This window comes from Mustela erminea, chromosome 20, assembly GCF_009829155.1.
Source record: "Mustela erminea isolate mMusErm1 chromosome 20, mMusErm1.Pri, whole genome shotgun sequence".
Taxonomy (NCBI): domain Eukaryota; kingdom Metazoa; phylum Chordata; class Mammalia; order Carnivora; family Mustelidae; genus Mustela; species Mustela erminea.
The window spans coordinates 17,120,582-17,133,542 of record NC_045633.1 but is presented as its reverse complement, the minus strand read 5'-3'; the positions used below and the strand labels follow the sequence as shown (position 1 = coordinate 17,133,542).

Sequence of the window (12,961 nt, the reverse complement as noted above, 5' to 3'; positions counted from 1 at the left end):
CAATTTAACAAATACAGGATAACACCAAATAAAGTTTTTTGGTAGATACCTTTGTTCACTTAATATTTTGGGATGACATTTTCATACCACTTGATAGTCAATACTTATGTCTTATTGGTGGAATTCTGTTCATGCAACAGATGTCCCTTGAGAGTCTCTGTGATTGTACTGTTGTTTCCAGTTTTTTGCTACAATAAACAAAATGCCAGTAAACCATTTTATCCCTAAACCTTTGCACCATTCACTGTTCAGGAAAATGTTTTTAATAGGAATACCCAGTTTCTCTCCAGGAAGGCTCCGATCATTTGTATTCCCATCAGCAATTCATGAAATTGTCCACTTCTTTAAAACCCCCTACTATATAGTATAGTATATACTACTATTACATATATGGTATAAATATAGTATATATATACTACTAGAAGTATATATAGTATAACCTACTATTATAAATAATAGGAGTAATAATAATAAGAATTAGGCCATTCTGGTAGATGACATTTTTCCATCTCTTATGCCTGCCTTTCTTTGACAAACTTAATTTCCTCCTATGTTCATTGACCATTTTGTTTCTCTGGGCAGGTTTTGGACAGTAAAGAGGATTATCTACATGGCTTAGATTTTAAGGAAAAATTGATAGATTTATAACCCAGGCCTCATAAAGTTCTGCAAGCGAGGTGGCAGGATTAACATACCAAAAAATATTGTCAAAGCTCTCTCAATTTCAGCAGGACCTTGGATCAATTATATTTTCTGTCTGTTCCTTTGGGTGATTCTTATTTATTGTTTCTTTTTGGTCCCTATCCTCATAGACCACACCAGAGAGCAGGTAGTGTGTTGTTGTTGTTGTTTTTGGTTTTTGGTTTTTGTTTTTATTTTGCTGTTTGGCTGGGTTTTTTTATTTGCTTATTTGTTTGTTCTTTACTTGTCTTAATTCCTAGAACAACAGTCCTTGCCTAACCAGAGATAGGGTAGCCTGGATTCCTGGAAAGCAGAAAGGAGGGATCTTAGGTTCCTGCAAGATACCAGCAGACTGAAGAAACAATGACTGATCAGGATGAACAGGGAAAACCAAGCTATGCTCTTCTGTGGCCTTTTAGGGTCTGGAACTTTCATTCATTATGAGCTCTTGGTGATCACATGTTGTTCTGATGGGCAGTTTGTGTGTCTTTGACTCTACCACTGAATGAATGCATCCTCTTTCTAAATCCCTTTAGAAAGCTACTGGGCTATCAGTCGTTCACCCTTTAATATTAACTAGCTTTCCTATTGCATTTTAATTTATATAAAATCACCTTCATCACATCTACAATCTCATTTACACCCATGAAGGAGGTACTGTCACTATCGTCTTCCTTTGCTCTTAGGGAAACTGAGGATGGGGTAGGTTGGGTGATCTGCCCGAGATCATGCAGACGGAACCATGGACTCTTAGTCCAGTGCTCTTTGCACTGCCTCCAGGGTGCACAAGCTATTTCTCTCGTGGAGCTGGTTGGGCAGGAGGTATTAAGCGAATGGCAACTGGGAGGGCTGAGCGAGAGGGCCCTGAACGCCCGCCCCGGAGGGTGGCGGTGCAGAGAGGGGCAGGGCATCATACGACACTGACTCCGGATCTCGGGTTCCAGAGCCTGGGCGCGGGGTGCAGGTGAGGCAACTACACTCACTCGCAGCCCCCAGGACCCAGGATAGAGGACAGGAGGTAATTGAGGTCTAGGTGAAATCAACCTATAGAGCCGCCCCCTTTTAGAGACGCGCTTTCCACCCTCCATCAGATAGGCTCCCCTCGGGCCTGACGAGGGTCCTCAGCCTCCTCCTCCCCAGCCCTAACCCTCGCTCCCGGCCCTCGCGGTCCCTCCTCCAGGCCCCCGGCTCCTTCGCCCCCGGAGGCCGGACTCTGCCCCCGCCCTGCCTTCCCCCTCCCCCCCGGGGGCGGTGGCCCGTGGCGGGCACGTTCATTGGCTGCGGCGCGAACGAGGGCCGGGGCCGGCAGCGCTGATTGGCCGGCGCGGCTCGGCGGAGCCAGGAAACCCCGCGAGTCGCTGGGGGAAGTGGGGCAGAGACTGGACGCACCCGGAGCTCAGAGCTCAGGAACCTCAAGTCGGAGCCCGGCAGATCCGAGTCCGCAGACCCGAGCCCGGGCCTTGAGGTAAGCGCACCGCTCGGGGTAGCGTGGGGGCGGGCCCGTCCACGCGAGACGAGTCCTTTGGCCATGCAGCCAGGGAGCAAAAACGGGGCGTCTTCCTCCAGAATCGGGGCCCTCATCCACTGGAGACGCGGGTCCCCTCCCCCAAAAAGAGAGGGTCTCTCACCATCCAGAGAGCAGAACAGCCTCTTTTCCCATCAGAAATGGGCTCTTTCAGTCCTAGCCCCAGGTTCTAGAGATAGGATTCCGCTCCCTAATTTACCCCTTGGAATGGAATGTACCCTCCCAAAGTGGGGTCCAACCTCCGCACGTATCTAGGCGCCCCCCCCCCCCAATCTCTTCGGAGACGGATGCACCTTCCGCCTCCCTCAGAAACTAAGTTTGGATCTCTTCTCCCACCCTTGCTTCGGAATGATGAGGGTCTTAGATAGATAGGTCACAGATAACAGTATCCTCCCTCCGGGGAAAATGAAAGCCCCCAGATGTTCTGGGAAATAAGACCTTCCTTAAGACAGGGAGATCTCACGGCAGAGACTCTGCATGTCACCCTCAAACCCAATAGGGATCTCCCTGCATACCCCACCTCAGCATCTGGACTCTGGGATTTGTCTTCAGATAAATGATGATTCCATTCCCCTCCCCCACCCCACCCAAGACCCCCTTCCCACCCTTTACAGAGAAATGCTTGCGGCAAACACCACCCCGTTAAAGCACATTGGGGAAGGTACCGTCTTCCTCCAACAAATGTAAGGCCAGGGACTTTCACACTCAGCAATAGGACAAGGGTCTGGCCACCCATCAGGACGGAGTCACCCACCTCACTCCACCTCTCTCTAACCCTTTCAAGAGACAGCCTCTCACTAGCACTCTACACCCACTCTCCCTGCCTTTCCCAAATCCCATCCTTTCCGACTAGACTCCCACACCTCCCGGCTGCACCTGATTCCATCTCACCTTTCTTCTCCCGCCCTGGCCAGAGATGAGTCCAGAGGAGGTTTGATAAGAATGAAGCCCTTAAAGCCAAGATCCTGAGCCTAGGGAGGACCCTTCTACTGCCCTCTGAACTCTGACAGCAGAGATGGCCTCTGAGGCAGTAGGACCACCAGGGACCCCCCCACTCCCCTCACACAAAGGGCTGGTGTTCAGGATATTCTCCCCTGAGGCAGTCCAACCTCTCCCCTGGAGAAGGGAGTGTCACATGGCAGAGAGGAAGACCCCAGCTTGCCCCTTTACCCACAGCTCCAGTGGGCACTGCTCAGTAGAATTCCCTGGGCACTTGGCCAGAGCAGGTAGATGCTACAGGAACCATCCACTGGCTGGAGACAGTGTTGGCTTTGCTGGGCTAAGGGTCAGGGTGTTGATGACTTGAGGGGGGCCGAAACAGCTCTTCTCCGGCAGGCAAGCGTGGAGGACAGGAACAAGAAAGGCAAGGAGCTTTGCCTTGCTCTTTAGAGCTGCACCTGGGACATGAGGTATGGAGAAACGCGTGTCCTGGATGCTCAAAGAGGTCAGCCCCGGGGAGAGGTAAGACTGGAGTTCTAAGCTTCTGGATTAAAGGACTTCTAGAGGGCTTCTAGATTGAAGATTCTGCCCCTTCTTTTGAAGGTTGGGCGAACAGAGGCAGAAAGAGGGGAAGATACTTGCTCAAGGTCATCCGGCCAGTGGGTTGCAAAGCTAGTCACAGTCTCTCCCAGGATTGTGGGGTACTGGCATCCAGGACAGGAGCTCCGGTCCTCACGTTTACAGCTGGGACTGCTGGGATTGACCTCTCCACTTGTCAGAGGTTGTATAGAGGCTCCGAGAATGTTGCGCAGCTCAGAAGGGGCAGAGCTGAAATGCAGCACTGCCCCCCGCCAGCAGACCACCTTGTAGAATCCACTCCTGGGGGTCTGCACTTAACTGCTTACCCCATGGGAGCTTTATGCTGAGCCCTCCACCGCACTGACACTTGCCAAAAGCCAAATCGACCGAGGATGGTGGATGAGATGGGTTGCAATGTGCTGGTGCCCAAGACTGCAGCCAGGGCCTCAGTTGTGTAGCTGGGTTTGCTCCGGGAACTTTGCACAGGCCCCTTCCCTCCTGTCCCTGCAGCTATCTCGTACCCCTGTTCAGAGCACAGCTTTTGTTCCTGAGGCACTGAATGGGGCCAGAGCTGAAACTGGCCACAGGGCTCCAGAACCACCCAGCTGGGCAACAGTGACCAGGTCCCTGCAGATGGGAGGGTCTTGAGGCAGGGGCTTCCCCCTGCCTCCAGCTAAAGGGCTGGCAGTTATGCTCCAATTTAGAGGAGGGAGCCCTGTGCAAGCTGCCAAGGTCAAAGTTCAGAGCATGAGGGGGGCTGGAGTGCATAGGGGTCAAGAGATCGGTCCCTGGACTCCTCTTATCTGGGTCTAGAGCCCAGATCTGCTACTTAGTGTGTGATCTTGAAGAGATTTTTAACCTTATCCACATAAAACAAGTTAATCCTCGTAAAGTGTGTAGCCTCTGCAACAAATGGGTGGGAGCAATGATTGTGATTTCAAGTGCAAAGTCATAAAACCTTTGTGCTTTTAGGACCGCAGACCGCGGTGGTCCGATGAGCCAAGAGTGTATGGCTGGGGAGCCTCAGGCAGGCCATTCCCTCTCTGGGGCTCACTTCCCTCATCTTTGAATGAGGTTTGTTGGGGGGCAGGCATCAGATAAGAGAGAGCCGCAGAGCAGGCCTTCTTATCCTTGGCAGTATTGACATTGGGGGCGGAATAATTCTCTGGCTTGGGGGCCATCCTGGGCACTGAGGGAGTTGAGTTCCATTCTGGCCCCTTGTTACTAGATGCCAGTACGAGCCTGTCTGGCTATGCCAACTAAACTGTCTCCAGGCATTGGCAGACGTCCTCTGGGGGACAGAATGACACCCACCTCTCCCACTGAGAACTGCTGGCCTAACGCACATGTTTTGCATTTCCTTGATGCTTCTCCTCCTTCTTCGGCCTCCTTGTTCTGCTTCCTGCATGGTGGAGGGGGTGGTGTCTAGCCGCTGAGCCTCTCCGCATTAACAGCGGTCTCAGTCCTTCACATAAAACACAACTTTACTGTGCATTGACCCGGCCTCCCATTTTACAGATGAGCAAACTAAGGCTCAAAGGGGTGAAATGGCTTGCCTAAGGGCATTACCCCCTTCCCTGCTAGAGGTCAAAGAAATGTTCATGCCAGCAGCAGTTTCAGAAATAACCTGGTTCTGGAGCCTTCTTCAGAAGGTCATCTGGCCTTCTTTTCCAGAACTCGCACTGCCCTCCCACCGCTAGGACTCTCCTGTAGCAGTGCTCACTCGTGCATGTAGCTCGGCGAACACAGGAACGTTTACTGCAGAACTTTGCAGCACCAGCACGGGGAGGGGCTACAGCACAGTGCGTTCACACCGGGAAATGAGCAGTCTTTTTAGAAAAATGAGGGAGATGTACATTCCTGACCTGGAAAGTTCCCCGAGACATTTAGTGAAAACAATAAAGTTGCAGAATTAATATATACAGTATAAAAAAAAGATACATGTGAATGCGTAGGAGAATTAGTCAGGCAAGAAAGGGGCACAAAAGAGGCATGTAGGGACGCCTGGGTGGCTCAGTGGGTTAAAACCTATGCCTTTGGCTCAGGTCATGATCCCAGGGTCCTGGGATCGAGCCCCGCATTGGGCTCTCTGCTCCGCAGGAAGCCTGCTTCCCTCTCTCTCTGTCTCTCTGCCTGCCTCTCTGCCTACTTGTGATCTCTGTCTGTCAAATAAATAAATAAAATCTTAAAAAAAAAAAAAAGAGACACGTATATGTAAGAATATACACACGGGGGAAGACGAAGGGGAGGAACCCTCCAGCCGGCTTCCCGTGCATTACAGATGAGCAAAGCACAGCACCCAGAGGTTGACAGACTTGCTCTGAGTCACTCTGCCAAGAGGTATGGCCATGGGACCCCAGCCCACAGGAGGAGCCCCACCGCTGTTCCCAGGGTCAGCATACTGGGTGCAGGTGAAGTCTGCGGACCGCACAGTCCTGCCTGGACCTCTCCATCTCTCTGGGGAAGTGCCATGCCAGCAGTCTCAGTGGCTGAAACTTGGGCCTCTGTACTTCCCAAGAGTTCGGAAGCCACGAGAGAGGAATCTGAGGCTTCCCTGTCCCAGGCTGAACTTCTGCCCTGGCTCTAGGGAACTCGTCAGCATTCCAGTGGGCTCTGGGGTCACAGCGCCCACAACTGAACGGGGCTCCTGCCAGCATGACCGTGTCACGGGACCACTACACCTCTCAGCATCTTATTTCCCCAACTTTGGAAAGGGGTTAATAGTGGAAAGCAGAAAGGAAAGTGGTGGGAAGCGGGCAGTAATAGGACCTGCTCATCACCGAGCCGGCTTGAGTATCTCCCTGAGGGAATTCACCGAACAATGTTCCAACACCTGGTCTTCTCTGCTGCTATGAACACGTACCTGCAAGTTTTGAGTTTTATTTGTTTTTAAAGATTTTATTTATTTATTTGACAGACAGAGATCACAGTAGGCAGAGAGGCAGGCAGAGAGAGAGAGGGAAGCAGGCTCCCCACTGAGCAGAGAGCCTGATGAGGGTCTCAATCCCAGGACCCTGGGATCATGACCTGAGCCGAAGGCAGAGGCTTTAACCCACTGAGCCACCCAGGTGCCCCCACATGTTTTGGTTTAAAGGCAGTTTGGGTTTCCTTTCTTTTGGCTGTATGCCCAGGCATGAACCAGTCAGGTCACATGATCAGTCACATGGTAACTCTTTGTTCAACCTGTTGAGGAACTGTCAAACGGCACCATTTTACATTCCCACCAGCAGCGTGCAAAGGTTCTAATTTTTCCGCATCCTTACCAACGCTTGCTGTTTTCCAATTATTATTATTATTATTATTATTATTATTATTATTATTACTGTTACCGCCGTTCCAGCAGGTGTGAAGTGGTATCTCGTTGTGGTTTCGATTTGCAGTTCCCTAGTGACATGGAGCGTCTCCTCGTGTGCTTGTTGGCCATTGGTGTACTTTCTTGAGAGAAACATCTATTTAAGTCCCTTGCTCATTTTTGAGTTAGGTTGTCTTTTATGGTTGGGGTTTTGTTGTTGTTGTTGTTGTTGTTGTTTTTAATATTCTATTTATTTATTTATTTAGAGAGCTGGTGCATGTGGGGGCAGAGGGAGAAGGAGAGAATCCCAGCAGACTCCACTATGTGGGGCTTGGTCCCACAACCCCGAGACCATGACCTGAGTCAAAGTCAAGAGTCAGACACTCAACTGACTGAGCCACCCAGGCTCCCCTTGTGGTTGAGTTTTAAGAACTTTTTATATACGTTACTGTGTGTTGTATTGCCATTTCCTCTTGCATGGAGGCATTTGCTCAGCTCCTGTGGGTCAGGCTGTCTTGTGACCTTGGGATATCAAGGTGACTATAATAGTTACTGCCCCCAAGGGGCTCCCAGTTTAGAGCAAAGTTTCTCAACCTCAACCCTACTAACTCTGGGGACTATCCTGCGTGTGTTAGGATGTTTAGCATCATCCCTGATGCCCATCCCACTAAAAGCCAGTAGCACACTCCCACCCCCCATATTTGGACAACCAAAAACGTCTCCAGACATCACCAAATGTCCCGTGGGGGCAGACTTGTCTCTGGTAGAGAACCACTGGTTTAGAGGCTAAGATAGCTGTGTATATCTACAATTATAGTCCTGTCTCTTGTGCATAAGAGGGTTCATGGTGGACCTTCAGGACATACTTGGATGTTGGGTGGGTGATTGGATGGGTGGATGGATAGATGGATGGATGCACGGACACAACCACTTTGTTGGTTAGATAAAGGGATGGATGAGTGTGTAAATGGACGAGTGAATAGATGAATACAATTTACAACGCCCAGACATGTGCCTGAAATTCTACTATGGGAAAACAAAACAGTGTTCTTCAAACTGCAATATTCTACCCTTTCTCTCCTCCTAGCATAGAGGTTCTCACGCTTGAGTATAAGAAGCCCTGGAGGGCTTGTTAACTCACAGTTTGGTGGGCCTCACCACCAGACTTGAGGATTCATTAGAGTCACTGGCCTGGCAGAACACTCCCAACCTGGTTTCCATGTTCTTTGAGAACCCTGTACCCAAATCCCCCACCTCGCCAACCTGTCCTTTCTCAGGGGTCTGTAGACTTAACTGCCAACTCCTCCCACTTAGGCGCTCGTGCTAATTACCCTGGACTATTGGCAGTGTGCTGGAAATCTGTTCCGTGGCCACACTGAGAATTTCTTCAAAGCTGGGACCCACTGTGTCCTAGCTCCTCACTTCTGGGAATGTGTTACAGTGCCCCGTAGCATCACAGCATCTGGATACTCATTAGAAATTCAGACAGTTGGGGGTGCCTGGGTGGCTCATTTGTTTAGGTGACCAACTCTTGGTTTCAGCTCAGGTCCTGACCTCAGGGATTAAGCCCTGAGGGGGGCTCTGTACTCAGTGGGGAGTCTGCTTGAAATTCTCTCTCTCTCCCTCTGCCCCTCCTCCTGCTCGCTCACTCTCTCTCTAAAATAAATAAGTAAATCTTAAAAAAAACACACACACACAAAGAAAAGAAATGCAGACTACTGGACCCTACAGAGGCCTACAGAATGTAAATCTGCAATTTAATAGTGTCCCAGTTTGGCGGTAAAGGGTGGGAGCTGGCATTCGTGGTCACATTCAAGTTTGGAAATCTTGTCCTAGGATATCTCTGTCACCCCCACAACTCGGAGCGAGGCCCTGCTTAGCTTTGCCAGTGAGCTACACTGGCAGCGCTTGATACAGTATAAATGAGGTCCGGCTGGAACATCACGGGCATTACTGGCCCTTCCTGTCTTTGCCTCATGCACTTTATCTCTTGGAATGTCTGAACCGAGGGCTTGACCTGTGGGAAAACAGAGGTCCAGAGGAGCAGGGCCTTGCTCAAGGTCACAAGATGATCATGAAGCAGAACGGAGATTGCCATCCATTCCCTCGAGGGGAGCAGGACCCAGAGGGGTTGATGGGCCACCATGGTGACACAGCATGGCTCGGGAGGGTGGCATTCGGAAGCGGCTGGGCTTGCTGTTCCAAAGCGGGGGAAAAAATGGGAGATGACTTAAAAGTAGGCCAAGAGCCTGGGTGGCTCAGTCGGTTAAGCATCTGCTTTCAGCTCAGGTCATGATCTCAGGGTTCCGGGATCCAGCCCCCACACTGGATTCTTTGCTCCATGGGGAGCCGGCTTCTCTCTCTCCCTCTGCCCCCTCCCTACTTGTGCGCTCACTTGCTTTTTCAAATAAAATCTTTAAAAGTAAAAGAAAAGCAGGCCAAGAAACAAATTGAGTGGTATGCTTTCATTTACTCAACAAGTTTTTATTGGGTGCTCCACAGACACCAGACGCTGGCATTGTGTATTTGGTATTGAGTGAAGTCAGCAAGGTCTTGCCCTTAGTGGCTTCTGTCTTAGGGACTGGTCCCATCACCCAAAGTCCATTCACTCATTACTGTGGCCTTTAGTTGCACAACTTCCGTGTGTCCTGCAGAGTACTAGGGGTGTGTGTTTGTGTGACGAGGGAGAGATAGAGACCCAGCTGCTACACCAGAGGTTCTTCTAGGCTGACTGTGGGGAGACAGACCAGAACATCTGCCGTTCAGCGAGATGCATCCTGGGGAGGCTGGGAGCACTTAGAGTCTGGAACTCAGAGAAACCCTGGGGATGCTAGGGAAGAAATTGCAGGCAGAAATGGCAAGACAGATAGTCTCAGAGAGACTGAGAAACAGAGAGAATTTGAGCAGAGCCTCAGAGACATCACTGAAAACTGTAAAAAAGACAAATCTTCAGGGGTATCAGGTGGCTCAGTCAGTTAAGCATCTTGTGTGCCTTGGGCTCGGGTCATGATCCCAGGGTCCTAGGATTGAGTCCCATGTCTGGCTCTCCACTCAGCGGGGAGCCTGCTTCTCCCTCTCCCTTTGCTGGCCACTGTCCCTGCTTCTGTGCATGTGCATGCGCTCTCTCTGTCAAATAAATAAAATCTTAAAAAAAAGGAAGAAGTCTTCAGATTAAAAAAGAGTAAAATCATGACTCCTATGCAGACACAAAAGCACTGGATTAGGATTGTGTTAAGCTCACTCAGTGAGGGGCCCAAGTAGATGTTAGAACCAGTTCAAAGGCGGAGTCAACTAAAGCACAATTATGTATGGAGGAAAGGTGTGTTGAGATGAATTGCAAATGGAAGCGGAAAGTGATCGGACACGACAGAATTTGCTCGTCTATCAGTTTGCTACAACTTACAAAGAATTGGAAAAAATAGCTCTAAGATAACGAACAAGGCTAGAACCAGATAACCAGAAAGTTTGTATTGTATGTAGATAATGCATAATATTCCATTAAGACACAGTTCCCCCCCCCATAAAACCAGTGTTTAGAGGATGGTGGAGGCTTTCAGTGAGCACAGGGTGAGTGAATGAGGAGAGGAGAAGCTTCAGGAGGGCCAGGTCATGGACACCCAGGTGACTGATGATAGTGTGTGGACTTGACGCAGAGACCAGTAGGGAACCGTGCAAGGGTTTTAAGCAAGGAGGTGACCTGATTTGATTAGCACCAAAGAAAGATCCTTCCGGAAGCTGGGTGGAGAGCAGACTCCAACTATAGGTGGATCAGAGAAGCCTGATAAAAGACAAGATGACAGGGACATCACCTAGAGTAAGGCTTGGCACATGTCTTCTGTAAAGGGCCAGATAGTAAGGACTTGAGCCTTTGCAGGCCATACAGTTAACAATCACAACTACTTACCTGTACCACGAGCAGCCAGAGACAGTCTAATGAATGGGCAAGGCTGTGTTCTAATAAAACTTTATTTACATAGATGGGCCAGTGGACCGGATATCTTCCCCCACCACCAGCCCTCCACCACGGTTTGTCCATTTCTGACCTAGAGTGGTAGTAGAGTAGCTAGAGCTGTCCATGGTTTTGACAGGCCTACAGATCCGTCCTCTGCCTAGATCTCTAGAACCCATTAGTAGCTCTACTGGAGGGAGCCTAGGGACACCTTCTCCCATTAGCCTCTGAGCACGAGTTCCCTGAGGGAACCAGGCAACCCTTGGGGCAGATCCCTGGCCTTTCAGCAAAAGCTTTTAGGACCTCAAAACTCCTCTGGAGACAGGATTGGCCGAACAGCCTCTTCCAAGCAGCCAAAAGAGCAAGCCACCTCGGGAGGGCTGTTCATGTGTGGGAACAGAGCCTGCCTCCCCTCTCCTTGCCCAGAGCTGTAAATAGCTCTCTGCTGGCTTTGCAGGCTGAGCGCCCTTCTGGGGATGGCTGGAAATGAGCACACCAAGGCAAGGAGCGCTTGTGCAAATTACCACCTGCACGTGGGGTTTGCGAGCCTGGCATCCTGCCCCAGCCCTAAGTGTACAGTCCTCCCAGGGACCAAAAGCAGGGCTCACATGACAGCGGCACATACAAGGACGTAGATGTTCTGCTCTGGGGACAGAGTCTGGGAAGGATTCAGAGCTAGGATCTCAGAGTAACCATAAGCTAGAGGGACGGGGGAAATGTTCAGAAGACCCTGGACTCTGCCTACCCTGATGCAAGGACTCATAAAAAATAGTGGCTGTTTGTGTTTGCCCAGGATTCAGTGGATTTTAGGGCTATGGCTAGGGCTGTTCTAAGGGGTATATTTGGTCATGTCCCTGAAGGAAAGACTGGTCAAACTGCAGAGGTGGGAACGCAGGCCCAGAGAGGGTGGCAGACTTGCCCTGGCTCTCAGAGTAACAACACCATGTCTACGGAGCGACCCAGGCATACGGACTCCAAGGCCCCGGGCCTGACCCTGAGCCACACGGGTGCCACTGTGTCCATCATACCCATCCCCCAACCCTCCATCTGAGCTCCGTTTACTTATCCGTCATCGGGAATAATAACGTCCTATCCCTTGACCAGCTGCTGTGGCAAATGAGAAAGCAGAATTAAAAAGTCAGAAATGCTGAGTAAGACCAGCAGTAGGCGGAGGAAAGTCTGAAGCTCACAAAGAGCTCGGATTATTAGTAGTCATTGATCCCTTTCAGCCAAGTGCCCCGCCTCAAGGGGCACACTCGAGGGCCTGCCGGGAGTGTGGGTTGGGGTCTGTTTCTTCGTTGTGCCTGTGGGCTCAAGGGAAAGGTCACGTCTGTTGTGGGCTTCCTGAAGGCGCTGGAGATGGTGACTTCTGGACCTCAGTTTCCTCATCTGTCAAATGGCCACAATGATACCAGTCTTGGAACAACGTATTGGCGGTTACCGGGTAGGAAGGTCAGGGTGAACGTGGCTGAATACTTTCTACCTGCCAGACACCAGGCTCTGTTTGGATGATCTCATTTGACGCTTTCGGTACCCAGATGGGAAGGTCCTCGTGTGGAGGAAGGCAGAATCAGAGGGTTTTAAATTCCTTGGCAAAGGTCCGAGGTAGGAAGACCCGGAAACTGGACTTGACCCGAGACCTGCCTGGCTCCAAAACCCATCTTCAAATGTGTGACCTCCGAGGGCCAGAGAGTCAGAATCTGGCTCCTTCCCTTCCCATGCCTTTATCTGTCCACTCTAAATGTACTTACTCTGTTTTTAAGTGATAATTTATTTTCTGAATAGGCCAAGTAGCACGCAGTAAAATACTCCAACAGTAGAACTCAGTTTACAAAGAAAAGAAAAGTAAATTTCCCTCCTTTATGCACATCTCCTGGGCCTCTTCCTTTCCCTAGAGGCAGCTCCACTATTTTAAAAGGGATCACTGTTTTGTACTTTGGGGTTTTTTTTGTTGTTGTTGTTTTTGTTTTGTTTTGTTAGGGGAGGAGGGGCAGAG

The 12,961-nt window shown here is 50.3% G+C and overlaps 1 protein-coding gene across 1 annotated transcript in view; it reads left to right on the top strand.

Moving 5' to 3' along the window:
- The first annotated feature begins 2,026 nt into the window (after positions 1 to 2,026).
- The window catches only part of ABAT (4-aminobutyrate aminotransferase), an 81,549-nt gene continuing 70,614 nt past the window's right edge, over positions 2,027 to 12,961 (top strand). Inside the window, exon 1 of the mRNA XM_032326670.1 lies at positions 2,027 to 2,146. The gene's annotated coding sequence lies outside the window, so the exon portion shown is untranslated. The remainder of the gene's footprint in view (positions 2,147 to 12,961) is intronic.